At 37.3% G+C, this 22,373-nt stretch overlaps 1 pseudogene; it reads right to left on the bottom strand.

Annotated features, from left to right (window-relative positions):
* Positions 1–16,472: 16,472 nt before the first annotated feature.
* LOC101584417 lies at positions 16,473–20,754 on the bottom strand (annotated as a pseudogene).
* Between the last annotated feature and the right edge of the window lie 1,619 nt (positions 20,755–22,373).

Genomic DNA, 22,373 nt, shown 5'->3' with positions numbered 1-22,373 from the left:
TCAAGGTGGTTATGATAGATATATAGTTTCATTCTCTTAATGAATAGAGCGGATTTGTTCTAATAGTGTTCCTAAATAGAATATCATGTCCTCTTCTTGTACATCAATTAACCACTAGGAAGAATGTATGCAATCTGGTAATTATTGTATCTGTCCTACCAGTTTGGTTAGAAACTGTCTCATTGCTATTTGTTTCTCAATAAGATTATGGGAAAAAAACAAATTCCAAAATGGTACAGTTAATATTTAGACTCTGATAGAAAAGAAATTGACATTGAATTAAAAATTAGCAGAATTACATGGATATATTCAGATGCTTTGAAAAGAAATTTTATTAAGTTAAACCCAATGACAGTTCTGTTTTGTCATCTAATTAATAAAATTAAAGTAAAACCTTTGAGGATTCAGTCTACTAAAGCTAAATCTTCCCATAATTCTGTTGAAATCTTTGAAATTAAACTTTAAATTTTGATTTTTAATAGATTCATTTGGAGAACCCAAACTTAAAGTATCATATTGATATGGCAAAATATGCTCTCTTTAAATTAAGAAATGTAGGGCCAACGAGATATGTCAGTGGACTAAAGTGCCTGCTTAGTCAGGCTAAGGCAAGCGAAATGACCTCAGTTCGATCCCTACCATCACATGCTGCACCATCCCCACCCCAGGACAGGCTGAGCTGGGCAGAGTTCGAGCAGTGTGGTACATGCCTTTAATCCCAGCACTGGGGAGGTGGAAAACAGGAGGATCACCATGAGCCTGAGCTGCATAATGAGACCCTGTAACAATCTAATACATAACAAAAGGAATTAATTAATTAAGAAATGTATAAATGTAAGTAAGTTAAAATTCACACATAATTCATGTTTGATCTATCAAAGTAAAGTAGCAGCTGTCAAATTTTATATATCTATGTTTGTAAATAGGATAACATGTCCACATCTTGTGCAGCAATTAACCAGTAGGAAGAATGTATGCAATGTGTTAATTATTGAAGCTGTCCTACCAATCTGGTTTGAAACTGTCTCATTGCTATATGTCTCTCAATAAAATTATGGAAAGAAAGAACGAGGGCAGGCCAGATAGCTCACAGGGCTAAAGTGCCTCCTTAAGCAAGTGCTAGATGACCAGGGTTCGATCCCCATGCTGTGTCAGACCCGCTCCTGGGGTGCGCTGAGATGGCAAATGAGACTGGGCATGGTGGTGCGAGTCTGTAATCCCAGCGCTTGGGAGGGTGAAAATAGGATATTCACTATGAGTCCCATCTTCCTAGTGAGACCCTGTAGACCCTATACTAAATACATTTTAAAAAAGAGCAATGAACTTTATTTTGTATAGTTTCTTCATTCACAGATGTGGATTCAATTTACTCTCCTTTGTAAAAGGTGGATTCTGACATGTGCTTTTATTAAAATTTATATCCTCATTAATTGTCTCTCTAATAAATAGCTTATTATATTTTCTGAGAGTTTTCCAATAGGCAGAAGACTTTGTTTTTAGTTTTTATTATTGCTATTATTTGTATTTGTATTTAGGAGAGGGTGCACAGAGTCTCACTGCATAGATCAGACTCATAGTGATCTTCCTGTTTTTTTTTTTAATTTGAGAAATTGTAATTAAATTACAATTGAATCTAATGAAAGAAAATGCAAATCTGAATATAGAAAGTTTGAGGGCTGGGGAGGTGGCTCAGTGGAATAAGCGCTTCCCTGGCAAGCATAAGGCCCTGAGTTCAATCCCCGGTTCTGCACAAAAAAAAAAAGAATAAGAAAAAGAAAAATGAATATTGAAAGTTTCTCAAGAGTAATCCAGGGACCGGGGAGATGGCTCAGTGGAAAAAATGCTTCCCTGGCAAGCAAAAGGGCCTGAGTTCAATTCCTGGTTCTGAAAAAAAAAAAAAGAGTAATCCAGGACCATTATTTCATGTATACTATATGTTAAGACTTTAAATTTTAAACATCTAAGATTTAAATGTATTTCCCAGTGTACAATATTCTCCATTTTATAGAATATTTCATTTATAATGTACTCTGTTATTCTTTTTTTATACTTAGCAAACATACCTTTGAAAACTAAAAGTAAAATATTTTCCAGTTATACAAACTCGAAATATTCTAATACCTCCAGATGTAGCATATATGAAATAACAAAGAGCATAATTCAGAAGGCAAGAGATCCTCCTGTTTATTGCCTCCCAAATGCTGGGATTACAGGCACAAACCACCATGCCCAGTCTCAATCACTGTCTCAGCTCACCCCGGGGGAAGGGCTGGCATAGCAGCCCTGGGGTTGGAACTCCCAGCCCCTGCATCTGCCTAAGCAGGCACTTAAATCAGCTGAGCTATTTGGCTGGCCTGAGCTATTTGACCAGTTGCTTTTAATTTTTATATTACCACTTTACTAACTATATTACACAAATCATCAACTCATTTAATATCTTTCCTATGTTCCTCTTCTGTAATAGGGAAATTTTTTGAGCATCACACAAAACACTACACATGAGTAACTTTTTTTTTTTTTTTTTGACAGTACCAGCAATTGAACTCTGGACCCTGTGCTTACCAGGCTAGCGCTTATTCTACTGAGCTATGTCACCGGCCCTTGTATATGAGTAGCTTTAAAACTTTAAAGTTCAGCATTACTGTATTAATATTGAGATCTATTATTTCATTTTATTTTAAGACTGACTACAAAAAGTCTTGGACTATTAGATAAATGTGTATGTACTCTTTGGATTCTGTCTTTGAATGCTCTTTAAGCAGTAATGGCAAAGGGAAGTATGCTTTCACAGACTACTGGTGTTTGAAAGGGGAACACTGCAGTGCTCTATTGTTTTAATAATGCCTATGTTGCCTGAAGCATTAAGAAAATAACTTGAATCTCCTAGTTAACTGGTTTCATTCTATCAATACATAGCTATCATGCCACCTAGTGTTCTAGTATTAAATAGCAGTTCTCTCAAAATTTAAATGTGTATCACTTTTACTTTAATTTGGAAAATCCGCTACAAACTTCTAGAACTCTGTTTTTCTCAGTGTTGTATACATTGATTTAATTACCTCTAATTGTAACGGTGTTAAATATTTGATACAGAAGTATTTGATTATGTGTTGTATGTTTTCTAGAAGTATTTCTTTATACTTAGTTAGTGCAGAACAAATGATAAGATGACATGGAGGTGTATAGTTCAGTGGAAGAGGACATGTTGAGTACACAATAGGACCTGGCTTTTATCCACAGAATCACAAAAAACATGATAAGAAATTTTATGAAGTGATACACATGAGACTAACAATAATGTTATTAATATTTCAAAGGCTTTAATGGTTCTCAATTAAAATTTCTAAAACTCATTCTTGTGTTTCTATTATTACAATGTATATACTTTCTACTCATTCTTTAGAAGCAATTTAAGAGAAGAAAGGTTTAGTTTGGTTCATGGTTTCAAAAATGCCAGTCCATGACTAGCTGACTGCAAGGCAAATAAAAAGTGCTCATCTCATAGCATCCCTGGAGCAGGGAGATGGAATAACAGCAGTAAGAGGCCAGAGGGCAGGTATAATCCCCAATGTCAAGTTACCATTACCCACACAAACACACATTGACATGTGCATTCTTAATCTCTCCAATATCTCTAAATCCAATGAAGTTGACAGTTGATATTAAATATGCTTCCATATATCAGATATATGTGATATATATATTTTACTTAAAAGCAAGGATTTATTCTTAGGAAAGTATGAGGAATTTGGCATAAATATAAAATATGATATAGGAAAAAGATAAAAACATGGTGACAGGACTTCAAGGATAATGAAAGTACCTAGTAAAAGGTCAAGGTGTCATGGCTAATAAAAATGAAACATAAGACAAGGAGAAAAGCAATTATATTGACAACTCTATTTGTAAATATGTGATTTCCAGTAAGAACTTCCTTTATCAGAAACAAATATAACATAGTATGCAAAATGCTGTTCAAACAGAAAAGTCAGTGAATAGAATAACACAAAAGGTTAATTACAATACTATATATTATGCTGAACACATGTGATAAAACATGGAAATCTGAGAATTAAAATACAACAATCATATAGGGAAATATGCAACCAAGACATAAAAAGTTGAGGCAGCTCTTCATATATATTTATTTTATTAATACTTAGAAACACTATGTGAAAATTTGCTTTTATTATTTCCATTTTACAGGTGAGTCGCTGGAGATTACATTTGAATATTTCTTTGAACTGCATTGAACCTAGACATTCTGACTCAAAACTACTTAAATTATCAAATCAGTTGTGCAACTCCACTTTTTTTCAAGGTGTTTATTTTGTTTCTTCTTGCCATTTATTTTCTTCTCTAGGAAGTATGCATGTTGAAATTGCCAGTCATCCACATACATCTAGTGTATTGCCCCATTTTCATATATTTCCTGGCCTTTAGTAGAATTAAATGTGTTGAATACATCCATCATGCAAAACATTTTGCAATCCCATAGCCAACTAATAGTTATGACACTCATAGCATACAAATCTAGTGTTATGAATGTCGCTGCTCAATAAGTATTGAATGAGTGAATGAAAAAATGAGTGAATGAGTGAAAGAAATAATCCTCATTTCCAATACTAATTTTTAATAAAAGCCTTTATCTTTTCCATACTTAGAATCCAGTCTTTTCCACATAACATTCATAAAAATCAAATACTACTTAATGTTATCAACTGCTATATAACAAACCATCTCAAATCACCCTAAAGTAAAAATCTTTTTTTAAAAAAAATCTCTGTATGTAGAATTCCCTTGTATATTCAAGATTCTGTATATGTATTGCATCATAGCTGATTCTGGATCTAGAATGTAAATAAAATATAAATAATACTGAGCCTTATTTAATGTATATTGTTTCTTTTCTTTTATTATTTTTTCTCCAAATGCCTTCAGGGCATATTTGGCTGGCTTGAGTTGTGGGGATTGAACCACAGCAACTGGAGCCTGACTGCTTTGTTGAAGCAGCCACTTAAAGAAATGAGCTAAGGGGCAGACCCCCTGTATATTGTTTCTTATACATATGTATCTACAGCAAAGTTTAATTTGTAGATTAATCTTAGTAAGAAATCAATCATAACTAATAATAAAATAGAAAAATTATAACAGTTATAAAATGTTATATGAATCTGCCCTCTCTCATAATACTTTATTATACTAGTATATTGTATTCATAGGCAGTTGTTTACTGGGAGTAACTGAAATCACAGATAAAGAGATTAATTTTAATCAGTGGTCTGGAATTTAATTTGGTATAGCTGAGTAGTCCTCACTTTAGACCTTGCAATGTAACTGCAAGCAGAAACACCGAAATGATGCCCAGGAGTTGGAGGCAGATATGTCTATATTGACAGGCACTGATCAAGATCATTCCCAAAGTATCAGGCTCTGATATCTTGTTGTCTAGGGCTTAAGCAAACAGGAAGTAGAGAGGCATAATGGCTTGTAGATTGGGGATTGGTTTACACAATGTGCATCATAGTGACCAGGTATGAATCACAGTGACCAGCCATTTCTAAGAGACACAAGCAACTAGAATTTAAACAGGAACTATTAACTAGGAAATGAAGAAACTGAAGTATATTGGCTGAGGGGAGGGTCATTTTCTGTTAGAGCATAGATTTTTGGGTAGATGCAAGATCTGAAACAATCTTAACAAGTCTTCATGGTCAAATGCCTCATTCAATATGATTGGTGGTTATTGGCAACTGTTAGTAAAAAGTACACTGATACTGTAAATCTGTTAATGACAGTATTATCTGGCCTTTCTATAAGGTTCATGTTTTTTTTCACATCATAGTGTCTGTGTTTTTAGAGTATACTAAGAGCAAGAATTCAAAGAGACAATTCAGAGATGACCATGAACTGTAAATTAACACAGTATAAATTCTGAGATATTTCATTGCTCAAAGTAGTCCCAGAATCCACAAAGAGTTAAGCAGAGATAAAATAAGTTTCACCTCTTTGATGACATAAAACTCATAGTCATATTAATTGCCTAAATCAAAAATAATGATATAATAGTTGAAATATTTTATTATGAGGAAGTTGAAGACAACAAAAAACAAGAAGTGATGGTATTATATAGTCTTCATTATTTCTTGAATCTTAACAAAACCCTATGTCCTATTCGTACATGAAGAATACAGATAAAATATTTTGTGAGCCCTGAAGGTCACACCATGAGGGACTAAACATAGATTACTTTTTCAATTTTATGTCATTTTTGGATACTCTCATCTTACCATAAAATATGACTTTCTTTGACCACTCATAACAAAATTAAATTCTTCTGTGTAGTTTCTAACCTATCTATTATGTTTTTTTGCTCCTGCCTAGGAAATATTATATGCCCTTGCATCTCACTCTGTACCCTCCTTTCCATACTCAACTCTCACCCACACATTCTTTAATTTTTTTCTTTCTTCTCTTACCTAGAATGCCTCCACGGTAACTCCTGTAATCTTAATCTTGCTAATAATTCATACCCCTTTATTAGTCTACCATTTATTTAATGTCAAATCTCTGAAATCCATAGTAACTTCTCCTATAAAGTTAGAACATTTTTTATACATTTGTTTTGAGATTTATCATTGTTCATTTCATGGATGCTGGTTTTATCTTTCTAACTGTACTGTAAACGTTTTGGTGCTATGGTCTATTGTACCAACTCTTGTATCCTTTCTGAATTCCTTAAAACTCCCATCCTCCAAAGCTTGTTCACCATTTATTAATAATGCAGAAAATTACACCATGGCGTTTTAATCATGTGGAAGTTAATTGGAGCCCTTTCTACAAAAAATGATCATTGGAAATGTTAGTCTGAAGTAACTAGCTTGAGCATGGTGAAGTTCAGCATGGTATTCACACCATGCACTTATAAAATTTTGGTATGTTTACCCTTACCAGAATTTGGTATGTTTAGCCTTTTTTTGAAAATTGAAGTGAAAATTCATTCAGCAAAGTATTCTATCAAACCTGCAGAGCTAGGGACTAGATGCTGTGATTTCTGAATTTTCATTAATGAACTTTTTCCTTTCTACTAGGTGGAGAATAAAATACCTTTGATAAAATAATTTATTCCACAATTAAAAATGTTTTAAGGCACAAGTTCACTAAAATTATAAGATCTTTCCAATATCCAGCTTTTATTGGTTTTATTAGAATGGGTATAGGGATAAGAAATGCCTGAGTAAAATGCACAGGAGCAGGATTTTTTAAGAAAGGAAAAGAAAAAATGAAGATGCCAGGAAACCTGTTAATAGTTTGCCTCAGGTCGCATCTGCTAATGTTTCTAACTTTACAAAGGAGAAAAGACTACAAACCTAGGGCAGAAGTCCTCCAGAAGTCAAATATAGAAATTCACATGATAACCTGTGAGGTCTTATACTCAGTTCCACCTCCTATACCCTTTATACATACACATAACTACTCCCTGCAGGCTGACGGTTTTTTAAAATGCTGACTTGAAATGTTGGCAAGCTTAGGATGAAGATAAAACAGGACAATATTTTACAACATCTTTCCTGGTATCACCTCCCTAATTGCACACAGTTACTAAATACTTTCCTGAGCCAAATTTTCAAGTCAAAGTGTAAATCAGCCAAGAGTCTTAAAAAACAAAATGAACTGATCAAGATCCCCATGGAGTTAAATCCTCAGGTAGGGATTTTAGAACATAGTTTAGTAAGCAGGCTAAAGGATATAGCCAGCCAGTATGTCTAACCATTAACTTTATTTCCTTTCCAACCGGGGACAGGTAATCTTATTCAACTGCCCATTTAGTCTTAATAAGCTAACCTGAGAGGCCTAATGGGAATGCTAAAAATCTCATTTTTGAAAGTCAGATAATTTCTGGTTACCAGAGGCATAAATTTCTACCTCAAATAGTCCAAGAATTTGACGTCTATTGAGGTGAGAAAAATGACTTCATAATGAGGAGCTGAACAAATATTTGGGCTTTATTTCATCTTGAGGGCAATTATTACTAGAATTTGCTTGCCCCTACTTTGCCTGTCATTCTGAATTTTTTTTCAAAACTAAGGAATGTGTAATGGAGCAAGACATGTGGTTCTGTAAAGAAAATTGCAGACACTTTAAATACCATTTTTGGCACCCATTCCTATTCTAATTCTAAAATGCTTCTGGAATTAATTGAAACATTTTGAATATTTATAAACTAAGGAATCCACTCAATATCTAGATTTTAAGAGGAAAACCATACCTGTTCCTTTGTAATCCTTTATTGTCATTCTTTTCCCATAACATAACAGGGAGTGGGATGCTCTGTGAAGCTGTTAAGCTTATAACATGTTGTTCTTTGGTTAAGTTAAATCACAGAAGAGAGGATAATAGCATTTTCCTCCTGCAGCCTCAGTGGTGGAAAATCAAACCTTGAAATTCATGTTCTCTGTGTCCCTTTCCACTGTTTCAGCAACATCCTTTCCTTGTTCCTCTGAGATTTTGCTGTGAACAGAGCTGCAATGAGTACAAATTTTGTCTCTGTACTCAGTTCAAAGAAAAGGGAAAGACAGTGACTGCTCCTGTAGCATGTGCTGTGGGTGCATCTGTCCAAATCCACCTGTAGTGGTCACAGATAGAATAAAATGTGGGCTTTTTTTCTTTAGCAAATGTACTAAAGAAACCCATCATGATTCCTACCACACCCACAAATAGAGTGAGGCAGTATCCTAAGTAATCAAAGCCATGATGTATGGAAGGGCTAAATTATCTTCTTTACCTATATCAGAAGTTAATCAGTTATTTATATGAAACAATTCTTCTTGGCAACTGAGTCACACATTCCTACCAATGTTTTCATCATTTTGGAGCATATGGGTTGTATAATTTGATGGTTTTCTCCAATTCCACTTCTATTTGTTCTCCAGGAAAGCTGAGTAAGCCCCCAATAAAGTAGTGAATGAACTAACTGTCCAAAGGCCTCTATTTCCAAGGAAACCAAATATTTTTGCAATATATAAGTCAATTATCTTAATGAATACTGCCCGTAATGATTTAACTACTACTTCACAAATAAAAGAAGCTAAAATTTTGCGTTGTTGCCAAGTAATCAAACTACATTTTGTAGTAATTTTAAGAGTTGCTTTAATCATTCCACAAGTTCACATTTCAAATACATTTGTTTATGTGTACTTTCTCTATGACATAATTGCGTAAAATGAATTTTCAAAAAAAATAAAAGCGATGGAATTCATTTGGATGATGACTTTTTTATGAAAAAAAAGCTTCCACAGATTGAAATTCAGTGGATGAGATATTGCTGTTAAAGAGTATCAGAATTTAAAGTGGATTCCATTCCAGACACAACCTGGTTGCACTTATACCTTTCTGTGACTCTTACTTTCTTTTTCACAATTTAATTTCATTTACAGACTTTTGATATAATAGATTGAGCATTTTTCAATATTATATCCAGACATAACAGCATCCACAAGATAATCTCTGTCTTCCTACCTTCCTCTTATAATGAAGATATTCTCTTAAGCTTACCCAAATTTTCTTTCTGCCTTGTTTACCAGATTGGATGTATATCCATTTACATGCTAAAACTAGACAAGCAAAATATAGTTATCATAATCACATTTCACTTATAGCAGTCATTGGAAAAAGTAGCCATCATGATCACTTATAGTTATCTAGTATATGCAATAAATCTTACCCAGTAATATTTTTACTTGATATCTTTATGTAATTTAATTGATTACACATTTGCTTGATAGCAGGAAAGGACAAGTCCAAGATTTTCAGCCATATTTCTATGCCAAAGTGTGTTACATAAATGCTTACTCTTCTTTAAGTAGCCCAAAAAAATAAAACTCAGTTTTATTAGCATAGAATTACCAATTTAAGCACTTATTTAAAATTTTCAAATGGAAATATAAAAGCAAAATGATATAGGCAGTCTAACTTAAAGAAATGTCAGCTCTGATGTGTGTTCCTGAAATAACTGCACATATTGACAGGTGTTATTTATTTAAGTTGAAATCATCTTATACTTATGATTTTCCTTTTCAAGCTAGATGTTGAAATAAAACAAAGAGGCCAAAAGCCTAATTTACTGCCTATCAAAAATATTCATGTAAAACTAAATCAAACAGAAAATCTGGGACACAATTGAGTTACATGATGTTACAGTACAGGTTCTCCTATGTCCTGAGTCTTCACTGTCCCCCTTTTCTGACAAAACTAAACAAAAAGAGGGGGATACAAAAGAATGACCATTTTGTACCTCTATATTCAAAATAGGATAGATGTACAGCTGCATTCTCTTAATTCAATGAATAGAGATATTTGTTCTAATAGTTTGTTGACAAGATATCATGTCTGCATGTTGTACAATGAATAATCACTAAGCCAACAATATGCAATGTATTAATTTTTGAAACTGTGCTAGTAATCAGTTTTGAAAATGTCTCATTGCTATTTGTTTTTCAATAAAATTATTTAAAAAGTAATGAAATCAAACAAAACATATTCATTTTTCCACAACTGAGTCCAGTACAAAGAATGGATGAAATGCAATGCAAAAAAATAATTCTCAAAGTTAATATTAAATTTAAATACAGACTTAATTTGTGGAAAGAAAAATATATATACAGTAGTTAAGTAATAATTTTTATGTCTTTGCACATCCACAAAATACTAAAGTTCAGGCTCTATTAAGTTTCTCTCTTTTCCAGAATCTAATAATGTCTTTATCAAGTTTTATATTTAATGCATTTGGTACAGGGTCTCATTATGCAACTTGGACTCCTAGTGATCATCCTGTTTTTCAGTCTCCCCAGCACTGTGGTTAAAGGTGTGTTCCACCACGCAGTGCGCCCAGGGGCCACCACAGCCTATGGTGCTGGGTATCAAACTCCAGTCCCTGTGCTTGCCTAAGCAGGCGCTTAGTCCATTGAGCTATCTCACTGATGCTTTTATCAAGTTTTATAGCCTTATATATCTTCTATAATCACGAGTTGAAAAGTAAAAAAAAAGTAATGGTATTGCTATTTTGAAATACACATTTGATCTTAGGCAAAAAGTCTAGAAGTGGTGCTTTTCTGAAACAATTTCAAACAACTCTTCAAATTAGTCCTTTCACAAAATTGCTAGATATGCTCATTTTTCATAAAATGTATTTGGAACCAGAAAAGATCTAGAATAGCAGAGGCAATCCTGGGCAACAAACGTAAGGCAGGATGCATTACAACCACAGATTTCAAGTTATATGACAAAGCTACTGTGACATAATCAGCATGATACCGGCAAAAAGGAAAAGATCAATGAAGATATTAGAAGATGCAGATACAACTAGAAACACCCTCAGCCATTTTATCTTTGGCAAAGTGGCCAAACATTTTCACTGGCAGAAAGATAGCCTCTTTAATAAATGGTGCTGAAAAAATATGGCTCTCCACATGCCAAAAACTAAAACTAGAAACATGTCTACCACATGCATTAAATTAAATTCAAAATGGATTAAAGATGTAAACTTTAAGACTGGCCAGTTAGCTCAGTGGATTAAAGCACCTCCTCAGACAGACACAGGGTCCGAGGTTCAATCCCCAGTATGCAGTACCAACACTGCCCCAGGGGAGCACTGAGAGGGAGATTGAGACTGGGTGTCATGAGAAGCACCTGGAATCCTAGAGGTTGGAATGCTGAAAACAGAACGATCACTAGGAGTCTGATCTGTGTAGTAAGACCCTGTAGACTCTGTAAAAAATACATTAAAATAATAATAATAAATAAACAAAAAAGAAACACTAAATCTCCTGGAAGAAATATAAATCTTAAGGATATAGGGGTAGGCAAACATTTCATGTACATATATCAAACTGCATAGGAAATACTGCAGAGAATCAACTGGGACCTCCTCTTATTGAGAAGTTTTGGCATGTCAAAAGAAATCACCAAGACAGCAAAAAGACAACAAAAATTTAGAAAAGATATTAACCATTAATCACACAGACAAAGGTCTTCTATCTAGAATATGTTTAAAAAAACAGGAAGAAGTAACTCCATCAAAATTTAAAGATCCAATCCAAAAATGGCCATGTGAAATGAACATGCACTTTTGAAAGGAAGAAATACAAGAGGCAAATAAGTACCTGAAAAAATGCTCAACATCACTGATCATTCAAGAAATGCAAGTTAAAACAACACTGTTACCATCTCACCCCAGGGAGAATGGCTATCATAAAGGCATCAAGCAAAAAAATTTTGGAGAGACTGTGGGCAAAAAAGCACACTTCTCCACTGCTGGTGGGAATGAAGACTGGTACAACCACTATGGAAATCAATGTGGAGACTCCATAAAAACTAGGACTGGAAATCCCATTCAATCCAGTTATTCCTCTTCTGGGTATTTTCTCAAAGGAACTAAAAACATTATACCATCACAATATATGTGCACCCATATTTTTAGCAGCACAATTTATTATAGCCAAAACTTGGAAGCAAGGAAAATGCCCATCACCTGAGAAATGAAAGAAAAAGATGAGGTATTTTTTTACAATGGAGTATTCCTCAGCTATAAAGAAAAGACAAACTCAAAACTTCATAGGTATGTGGATGCAACTAAAGGCTACACTCATAAGTGAAATAAACCAGAACCACATGTGTAAATATCATATTGTTTCCCTAGTTTAAGAACCCAAAAGAAGAAATAAAACCTGAAAGGTATAACTGATACTGTAAAATGTAAAGAAATGGAAGTTATGGATTAAATAACAAAGAGGAGAAAATATAGGAAAAATAGTAGGGGGGAAAACATGCAAATGGATATACTATATATATATATATATATATATATATATATATATATATATAATGGCTGATGTACTAAGAATTTCCATCACTTCTTTGAAAATAGCAGTTGATATGTAGAATTTTCACCTTGACTAACTCTGTATGCTGATATCTGTGAACTTTGCAACTACATTGAGGACAGCAATGTGTAGTACAAAAACCATGCTTGTATACCTGTCATCTTGGTCTTCTAAATGTGTATCATTCCTAATGTCTTATCAATTGATGTCTTTAAAATAATTTTTTAAAGGTAATGAAAGAGGGGGATCTGGGAGATGACTCAGTAGAGTAAGTGCTTCCCTGGCAATTCCCTGGCAAGTGCAAGGGTCTGAGTTCAATCCCCAGTTCCGCAAAAAAAAAAAAAAAGTGTAAAAAAGGTAATAAAAGAAAAAAGAGACATGAACAAAACTTTAAGATTTCTTGAAAGGAAGGGTAATATTAAATATTATATCAAATCTTACATAAATATATCTGTTAATCTGAGCACCAGATTTGACAATACAATAGATAATATATCAACCATTGTTAATAGCTATTCCTGTTTTGAAAATCTGTAACATATGCATTGTTCTATGTTACCCTGTTTCTGTCTTTTTATCTGATTTTTGGTCTTTTTTTTTATTTTTTTGTATTTAGGACAGGGCCTATGGGGTCTACAGGGTGTCACTATGCAGATCAGACTCATAGTGATTCAATGAGTCTGATCCAATCCAAAAGATCCAATAATATCCTGGTTTTCAGCCTCCCAAACACTGGAATTACAGGCGTGTGCCACCACACCTGGTTTCAATCACTGTCTCAGTGAACTCCAGGGGTGGAGCCAGCATGGCATGCCAGGATCAAACCCCAGCCACTGCTCTCTACCTAAGCAGGCACTTTCATCTGCTGAGCTATCTGACCAGGCCTTGGTTTTTGTTCTTGCTTTTTTTTTTGCTCTTCAAGATGAAATGAAATTATAATAAAAATAAAAATAAAAATGAGCCAGTGATGAAATTATTGATGTGGAGAAGGGTAAGTTGTGCCTTCCAACGCTTTCTCCTATTTGTCTTCTTTCATTATGGCTGACTGGAAATACAAACAGATACAGTAATCTTGGAATTGATAGAGCAGGCAGTTAGCTAGATCTCTGCTGAAGCTGAGAGAACATCTGAGCCAAGGGAGAAGAGAGAGCAACAACTGCAGTCTCCTCCTAAATTTTCAGACTCACCTCTTTCCATGGAAAGTGCCACAAGGCTCGCAAAGGTGTCTTGCACCTATAGTTAGATGCATCTTAGGTCAACATATGTGCAATTAGGGGAATCAAGCTGCATGTTGACCCCACTAGACCCTATTTGACCCAATTAAGCCTCACCAATTTACCATTAATTGCATTGCAGTTTTGACCTCCCCAATGAGCTCTAAACAACTGTAAGTAGGATAAGTTTCTCCACTCCCCTTGCAGAGCTAAGGGCGTAGTTCTTCTGATTGGAAAGTAACACATTCAACAACCTGTCCCCACTCTTTCAAGTTCTAGGAAAACAAGAAAAGATAACCCATCCTCAGGATTGTTGCCACCTCTGTTTCCAAGTGTACTGTGCTCTCCAGTGCACTGGCTCAGCTCCACAAATGAGGCCCCGTTCAGCTGCACAAATGCATTTCTTCCAAGTGTACTATGCCCTACAACAGATAGTGGTCACATCTGCTGCTGTCAACATTTCTTTCTTGAGAATTATACTGTCCTTAATAAAGTACTTGCTTAAAGCTAAATTATCCTTGTTTTCCAATAAACTGGCTTGCTGAGACTGCAAAACAAAAAAGACTGACACTGCCAATAAATAAACAAGTGAAGATGCCTAAACAACATACATAGGTAGGATTATTAAGCTCCATTTTATTTTTTACTTTTATCTTAGTTGGTAGTCTTCAAGGCTTAATATAAGGCACTAAATTCTATGGTTAATTTGGAATCATAGTAACATTTAAATACTGAATATATGTAGTCTGAAAGATTCTTTGAAGTATTAGAGAAGTTTTTTGTATTTTTAAACTGATATTTTATGAAATAAAAACTGGTGGCACTTTTTTATAAATCCTTTATAACAGTGCAGTTTGTTATAAGTCTGTTTTGAACCAGGTTATTTTGCAAAACTTTATATATTTTTTGCACATGAATTCTACTTTATTCTCCTATTTTTTGCTGATTTTAAAATAGTTTCATTCTACTCTTAGCTAACATGCATCAATAGTCAAGAATAGATCTTTCTGTGTTTTGTTGAATACAATAAAGGTGGAAAATCTCTTTATCTGACTCCACACAACACAGAGAGAAAAATTAATGATAGAGACCTGAAGACTAATAACATTACAATATATTTTCAGGATTTAGATGAACATTTTTCATGAACTCAATTATATGATGAGGTTGAAATAATGTATTATGTGAGTAAACACTATGTTCCTGATAACATACTTACATTCTCAGAATAATTAGTATATAGCAATTCTATATTCTCATAATGCTGATGACTTTGGCGGGGAGGTTGAAAGTAGAATCCAGTAGCAAATAGCTTTTTCTTTCACACACTAATTTGTACTTCTCTTACCAATGAGTAGTTTGATATTACCGTATTCATTTTTTGCTGACATTTGGTCTATATACTGTTCATTCTTTTGGGAACCCAGAAAAGTGAAAAAAAATCAAGTACAGTATTTATTATATAACATAAAGTCAATTTAAAAGTAGGATTTTGTTTTAATTTTATAGGCAGAGGTTATAGTTCATGGATTGCTGGATCCACTATGTTCTGAGCCTGTAGTGAAGCAGAGCATCATTGTAAAAGGACATGGCAGAAGTGAGCCATTCAAGAAAGGTGTTATACATACCACACAAGTGTTACAAATAGCAGCCTATAAGATTTCAATGGACAGAAAGATCAAATTAAAGGGTAGTTCTGAAAAGATACAAACAAAATAATATTTGTTAAGGTGAACTCTAGGGGAGTCATTTTTGTCCTCCCTTTTAATGTAAGCAGAATACACAAACACATAAAAATCCCAACAAGACACAAAAGACCACATACAGATTTATGTAGTGCTATTTATAGGCCTTTGCAAACCCAGAGGAAACTGGTGCCCCTGGTTAAGGAAGCCTCTCTCCCTGTCCCAACCTCATTCAAAGCTAAGGAGCTGCTGCTATAGTAGCCACTACTGCTGCTTCTGGATGAAATTCAGCAGGAGGCTGGAACAATTTCAGAAACCTCAGGAGTACAACCCAGATGTTACCTTGCTGGTCTTGGTGCTAATCTTAAGCCCTGTTGCTTGGCCCACTGACATTTGCGAGGGCTTTCCAACCCAGGAAGTCAGTGTGAAGCTGAAATTCAAATGTGCCCAAGAAGGGAAGCTCAGCTTGGCCCAGCTTTTCCGAAACCTGGACTGACTGTGAAGTAAGATGCAACCAGCCACATCCACCACAGGAGGAGAGCGTTTGGAAGGAGTGGAGAAAGAGTGGATCCCAAGCAGAGGACGACTGCTCCTGGGTGGGAACTGGAGAGGAATTAGAGACCAGCAAGGACTCGTTGGTGGGCCCCACTGGCTGTGGAGCACAGAATGGGGCTGTGATGCCTCTTGCAGGGTTATGGCAGCACTGCCACAACCTCAAGGCAGCCCCTCAGATATGAGAGTGTCCCTTCTTTCTGTCTGTTTCCTGCCTTGCAGCTACACTGCAGCAGCTCTTCCCAAGAAATGGGCTTATAGAAGACCTTCCTTTCTAACCAGAGGTCATAGTTCATCTGGAAGTCCTCAAGAAGACTGACAATTTGGCCGAGGACACTCTGCAAGCAGTTGTCCACCAGCAGGAAGTCAGGGTTGCTTTGGGCCTAATCATAGCACTGGACACTGAAGCATTTGATGGTGGCACAGAAGGCATGTTCTTCTGCCTGGAAGTCCCAAGACCTAACATCAAGATCATTGCCATGCACCCAGTCATCATTCAGCCGATGCCACACTTTCTGGTAGATGGCAGACATGGTCTTCATGTTGCTCTTGCACCACTGCCACCCCAAGTACTTGGTCTACACCTTAAGCAGCTTCAGCACATAGGGCTGCATCATGGCTTGTTATACTCTAAGGGCCCACTTCAAGATGGGTGCTGACTTGAACACCACGAGCACCATTGTCCTTTAGTGCTTCCATTTTCTCAACTTGTTTAAGATTTGAAGCTGATTGATACAAGAGAAGAGGTTCCTCCAGCAAAACTTGTTGTCAACTGCTCCCAGACTCCCCATGGTTAGCTCTGGCAGCTCATTTACCACACAGTGCGGATAATCCAGAACAAAGATGCTATTCTTGGCAGTGATATAGGACATGATGTTTTGATTGGAGAACTTTAGGATCAAAGGGATACAGTTGGCAAACACCAGGTGCTGAGCCATGTATTCAAAGTGGTAGATATGGTTCAACTTAAAGTGCTTCAGCAGCAGCAACAGCACCATAGAAAGGGCCTTAACAATGATCTTTTTGTACCAGTACACATTCACACCCAACTTTATGCTCTGCAACACTGGTGAGCATCTCTTCAGTTAGGACGTCTTCTAGGATATTGAGTCTGTTTTGGCTTTTGAGGTGGGGAATGCAACCAGCAGGATCTTCAAGAGGGCAATCACGTACTGAGGCAGGCTGGAAAGCAGGCCTTAGTAGAGGGTTTCTTCAGGGATCTGCTCAACTTCCTTTTTTCCCCCTGGGAGAGGAGAGCAAAAGTACACCCCTTGCATCTGCGCCTGGACCTCCACAATTGATGTGTATTTGTGCCATTTTACAGTCTTTTTTTTTTTGGCTGGCTCAGGCTGCCTTAAGGGTGGGGCTGGTGTGGCATGGGGAGCTGGGGATTGAAACATGGTCTTCCGCACCTGACAATGTTTGCCCAAGCAGACATTTTAAACAATTGAACTAACCTGCAATCTCCTATTTCAGAGTCTTCATACTTTCATGGATTGGCCTGGGCAGCCTGACCGTGGTGTTTCTGTCACTGCCTAGAGTGTAACCTATGAACTTGCTGTGGCTGGACTCAAGGAACATCTCAATGTCCTTCTGTCTGAGCTTGGGAGCCCACAGAAGCCCCTTTGGGCTGGTGATCCTGTCCATTTGGGGGTGCTGCAAAGGCAAAAGCATCACCTCATCATGCTCAAGCGGGAATGTCTCCCCCTCCAAACTGTTGCCACCGTCACTCTCTTTTTCCTCTTCTCGAGAGTCAACAGCTTTGCAAGGATCCCGCTTGTTGAAGTCATCTGATTTATTCTGCTTTATCAGAGCCTTGTGCTCCCAGTAGCCCAAATTCTGCTGCTGTTCAATGAGGTCTGATGCTGACGCTGGAGGGAGGTGGCCCTCATGTTGCAGATCATTTTGATGCTGTCCTCCAGCAACAGGGGAAGGCCCAGGAGGGAGCGCTTCTCAGCCTTCATACTCTACAGCTCTTTGAAGCCACTGAGCGTCCACAATATTGTCTTCCAGAGAAACAAGAGAACCTTCTTCATGGGGAAGTGGGTGGCATGGTCACTGCAAAATTTGGTCGACACTCCAAAGAGCATGTCAAATGGCTTGTTGTTGTACAGTGAAGAGCCCAGCTCAGCTTTGAAGGTCTGCTGCATTGTCCTCCACTTAGCCTTGTCATCCTCACACTCCTGGTACACAGTCTCCACAATCAGGTACATGATGATGAGCAGAAACCTCAGGTCTGTGCTGGCAACCAGGGAGATGACAGGATTCCTCACCACACTGCTACATGTGGCACTGTTGTGTATTTCCATGCTCAGAACACTCACCAAATCATTAAACATGCTCACCTCCAGGAGCAGAAAGACGTTGCAGTGCATCCAGAGCTGCACCTGTGCCTCCAAGCTGCACTATCCAAAGGCATTTGGGCAACATACTGAATTTCTCAGGCCAACTTGAGTTTCTTTTCCCTGGCAGTAACTTCTGAGACATGCAGAAGATCCAGTCCAGCCCAGTGTGTGGGAAAGCTTCCAAATTCCCTGCACCCACAGGACCTCTCCAGACCAAAACTCTGGCATGCCGCATGAGTGAGACCCTCTACCACGCCCTCAGGACCCTTGCACCCCTCGGATCCCTAGCCCCAAGTCTGCCAAGTGAGTGAGAACTTCTGCGATGCTCTTGCGACCCCCAGATCCAGCCCAGCCAGGGCCCAGGGAGTGTGTGGGAGAGCTCCCGGCTTCCCTGCACCTGCGGGACCACTCCAGACCAAAACTCAGGCACACCACTTGAGTGAAACCCTCTACCAAGCCCTGGGAACCCCTCCACCCCTCTGGAGCCCAGCCCCCAAGCCTGCCCAGTGAGTGAGAACTTCTGTGACACTCTCTGGACTCCCAGATCCAGCCCAGACCATGCCAGGCGAGTGTGTGGGAGACCTTCTGCATTCCCTTGTGCTGTGCCCCGGAACAGGAACACAACAGAGTGGCACCAAAGAGTCACTGTTGTGTCAGAGCGGCACAACAGGTTCACTTCCAAGGGCTGCATCAAGAAGGAGCTGAACACAGCAGCTAGACCCAAGCCAGGCATAACTGAATAAACTCAAACTTAATAGATCTGCATGGGAATTTCAGTAGGTGATGAGGTTATAATTACACCAAAGCTGTTCACCAAAGGTCAGAGGTCAGTGCTATACAAAATGACAAAGAGAAGGAGCAAAATGCAATCTCAGGCCTCGAGCCCACTCAGAACAAGTGAAGAGGACACTAGCTCAGCTGAAATGTATTTATTGATAGCTTCAGAATTAAAGAAACAACAGCAGAAGGGTATAGAGGAACTCAGAGCAGAACCAACTTCTGAAATAAAAAAAAGAAATCTCTGAATTCATAGCATCTGAAGAATCAAATACAGAAACATATGGAGGAAACCCAATGCCCACCCAGATCAAGTGCAGAGGACACTAGCTCAGCTGAAATAAATGAATCAATAGTGTTGGAAGTAAAGAAATAACAGCAGAAAGATATAGAGGAACTCAGAGCAGAATTAATTTCTGAAATAAAAAAGAAATCTCTGAAATCATACCATCTGAATTAAAGAATCAAATTCAGAAAGAAACCCAATCTGAAAAAAAACTATGCAGGGAGAGAATAACTGCTTTTAAAGAGGACATTGTTTTTAAAAATAGAGGATATTAGAAAAATGATGGATTCATTGAATGAGCAATACAGGAAAGAAATAGATCACATGAAGCAGAGTCAAAGAGATAGAGAGAAACTTAAAATCTCAGTCACAAGCCTACAAAACCATTTGAGTGAAAGTAAGATAATTTCAGATCTTGAAGACACTGGTGCAGCTAGTGAAAAGGTAAGAAAGGATCTCTTAAAAACAACTAGGATGCAGGAAAAAATAATCCATCACCTGCAAGATGATGCAAAGATGAACAATGTGAGACTAATAGGTATCAATGAGAAAGATGGAGTCAATACAAATGATATAAAAACAATATGGACAGAAGTAGAAGCAGAAAGTCATCCAGGAGCCTCATGGCATGAGTGCAGTGTTGGCTAGTATCCAGCTCGGTCCACTTCTTTTCTGTTCACATGAATCAAGAAGTCCTCCTCAAGGCATTTTTGATTCATGGGGAATTCTGACCCTTCCATGTAGCTGTACAACTCTGAGAGTTCTGTGGCCCACTTGTCTGTGTCACCATATTCAAACTCAAGTTCTGGAGACTCAGAATAGCCCTCCGAGTCTTTGCGTTGATTACAGTTGAACTCTCAGGATTTGCCTCCGGGCAGGAGGCCCCTGCAAGGACCCACTGGCCCTCAGTGTACCTGTTGGTGGCTGCACTGCTGCAGGTGGAAGAGGTGGTGGCAGCTGGGGCTGCTTGTTGTTCACAATCAACAGGCCCAAACCACTGACTGCAGGCTCCATCTTGGCTGTTCCACCACGGCGAACTTTGAATGTCATGTAAACAATGATGTAAATAAGAAAAACTTTATAAATTGAGACTGCTGTCAGTGGTCACATAGAACATAAATTTCAGAGAGCATGTCTGACTAAACTTAGTGTTGTCCAATTTCATTAGAGGGCAAAAAATGTACTGATATGGATGGAAGGCTGAGTTATAACAGTATAGTAAATAGCAAGGACACACTGGAAACTTAGTATCAAAAATTCAAAGTATCCACAACAGGCATCAAAAAGAAATATTAGTGATATGAGCCATGGATTTAGACACCATGAGAGAAAAATAATAATCTACATTTCTGTACTTGTAATAAAATGTGTACAAAAAAACAGATATATCAAAACAAAGAGAATTTTCTTGCTATGTGTATTTTATATTTAAATCGAAGACACTGAGAAAATGAATTTCAACATATATATCATCATCAATAAAGAAAAGTAAAAATTTATAAGAGTGGAAAGACAAAAGAAAAGGACTTTGAGTATCTATGCACAGAAACCTGGAAGAAAGGCAAGAAAACAATTGCATAATTGTTAGTCATTAAAGCTTAGGACTCCATCCAGAGGCCTGGCCCCCCTCCCTGCCAGAACTTCCCACCTAGGGACACCAGACCCCTGCCCACCTACTCCAGTCAGTGGCCAGGCTCCACATCCCTCCTGAACTTCCAGCCACCATCCAGGGATCAGACCTGCTGTGGAACCCTGAAATGGACCTCCCAGCAGAGCAAGATCCAGCCAGCTAATCCAGCAGTACAACAGATGCCAGTGGAAAACAGTGGCATCACTTCCCCAGTCTGCAGCAGGAAGAAGCCAAGTATAGCAGCCAGACCCAAGCCCAACAGTTAACCAGAGAGAAAGTCTGCCTGGAAATCTCTAGGTATGTCAAGGGAAGGTGATCAGACAGATCTCAGGGGAGCTACTTTAAATAAATTTCAAATTTATATCTGCTTAATCATACAGTCATGATGCTGGCCCTTAGGGTCTAAAATACAAAACCATTACACACCAAAAATGTCAAGTACTAATTATCACTACCCATTATTAGTGATGTTAATTGTAGTACAGTAAACACAAAACTGCAAATGCCTTAACCACATAAACTCTATTGATAAATAATACCAATAAGAGCAAGGTAACTACTACACTAAGGCTCCACAGCAAAGATCAGAGTACGATGCTATACAAAATGACAAAGAGAAGGACCAAAATGCAGTCTTATGACCTGAACTAAACCAGAACAAATGCATGAGACACTAGCATTGAAAAACTTGGAAGCCACACTCCTGAAATCTCTGAAATAATATCTTCTGAAGTATAGAAACAACTGCAGAAAGGTACAAAGAAAATCAGATCAGAAATAATCTCTGAAGTAAAAAAAGAAATGATAACTACAATGAAAGAATTACTAAGTGTTTCTAAAGTAGACACTGATAAAAAATAGAGAATAGAAAAATGATGGAATCTTTCAATTAATAATACATGAAAGAGCTTTCGGCCGGAACTGCCATCTTCCAGTAATTTGCCAAAATGACTAACACAAAGGGCAAGAGGAGGGGAACCCGGTATATGTTTTCCTGGCCTTT

This window comes from Octodon degus, unplaced genomic scaffold (assembly GCF_000260255.1).
Source record: "Octodon degus isolate 3935 unplaced genomic scaffold, OctDeg1.0 scaffold00411, whole genome shotgun sequence".
Lineage (NCBI taxonomy): Eukaryota > Metazoa > Chordata > Mammalia > Rodentia > Octodontidae > Octodon > Octodon degus.
This window is presented reverse-complemented; position numbering and strand designations above follow the sequence as displayed.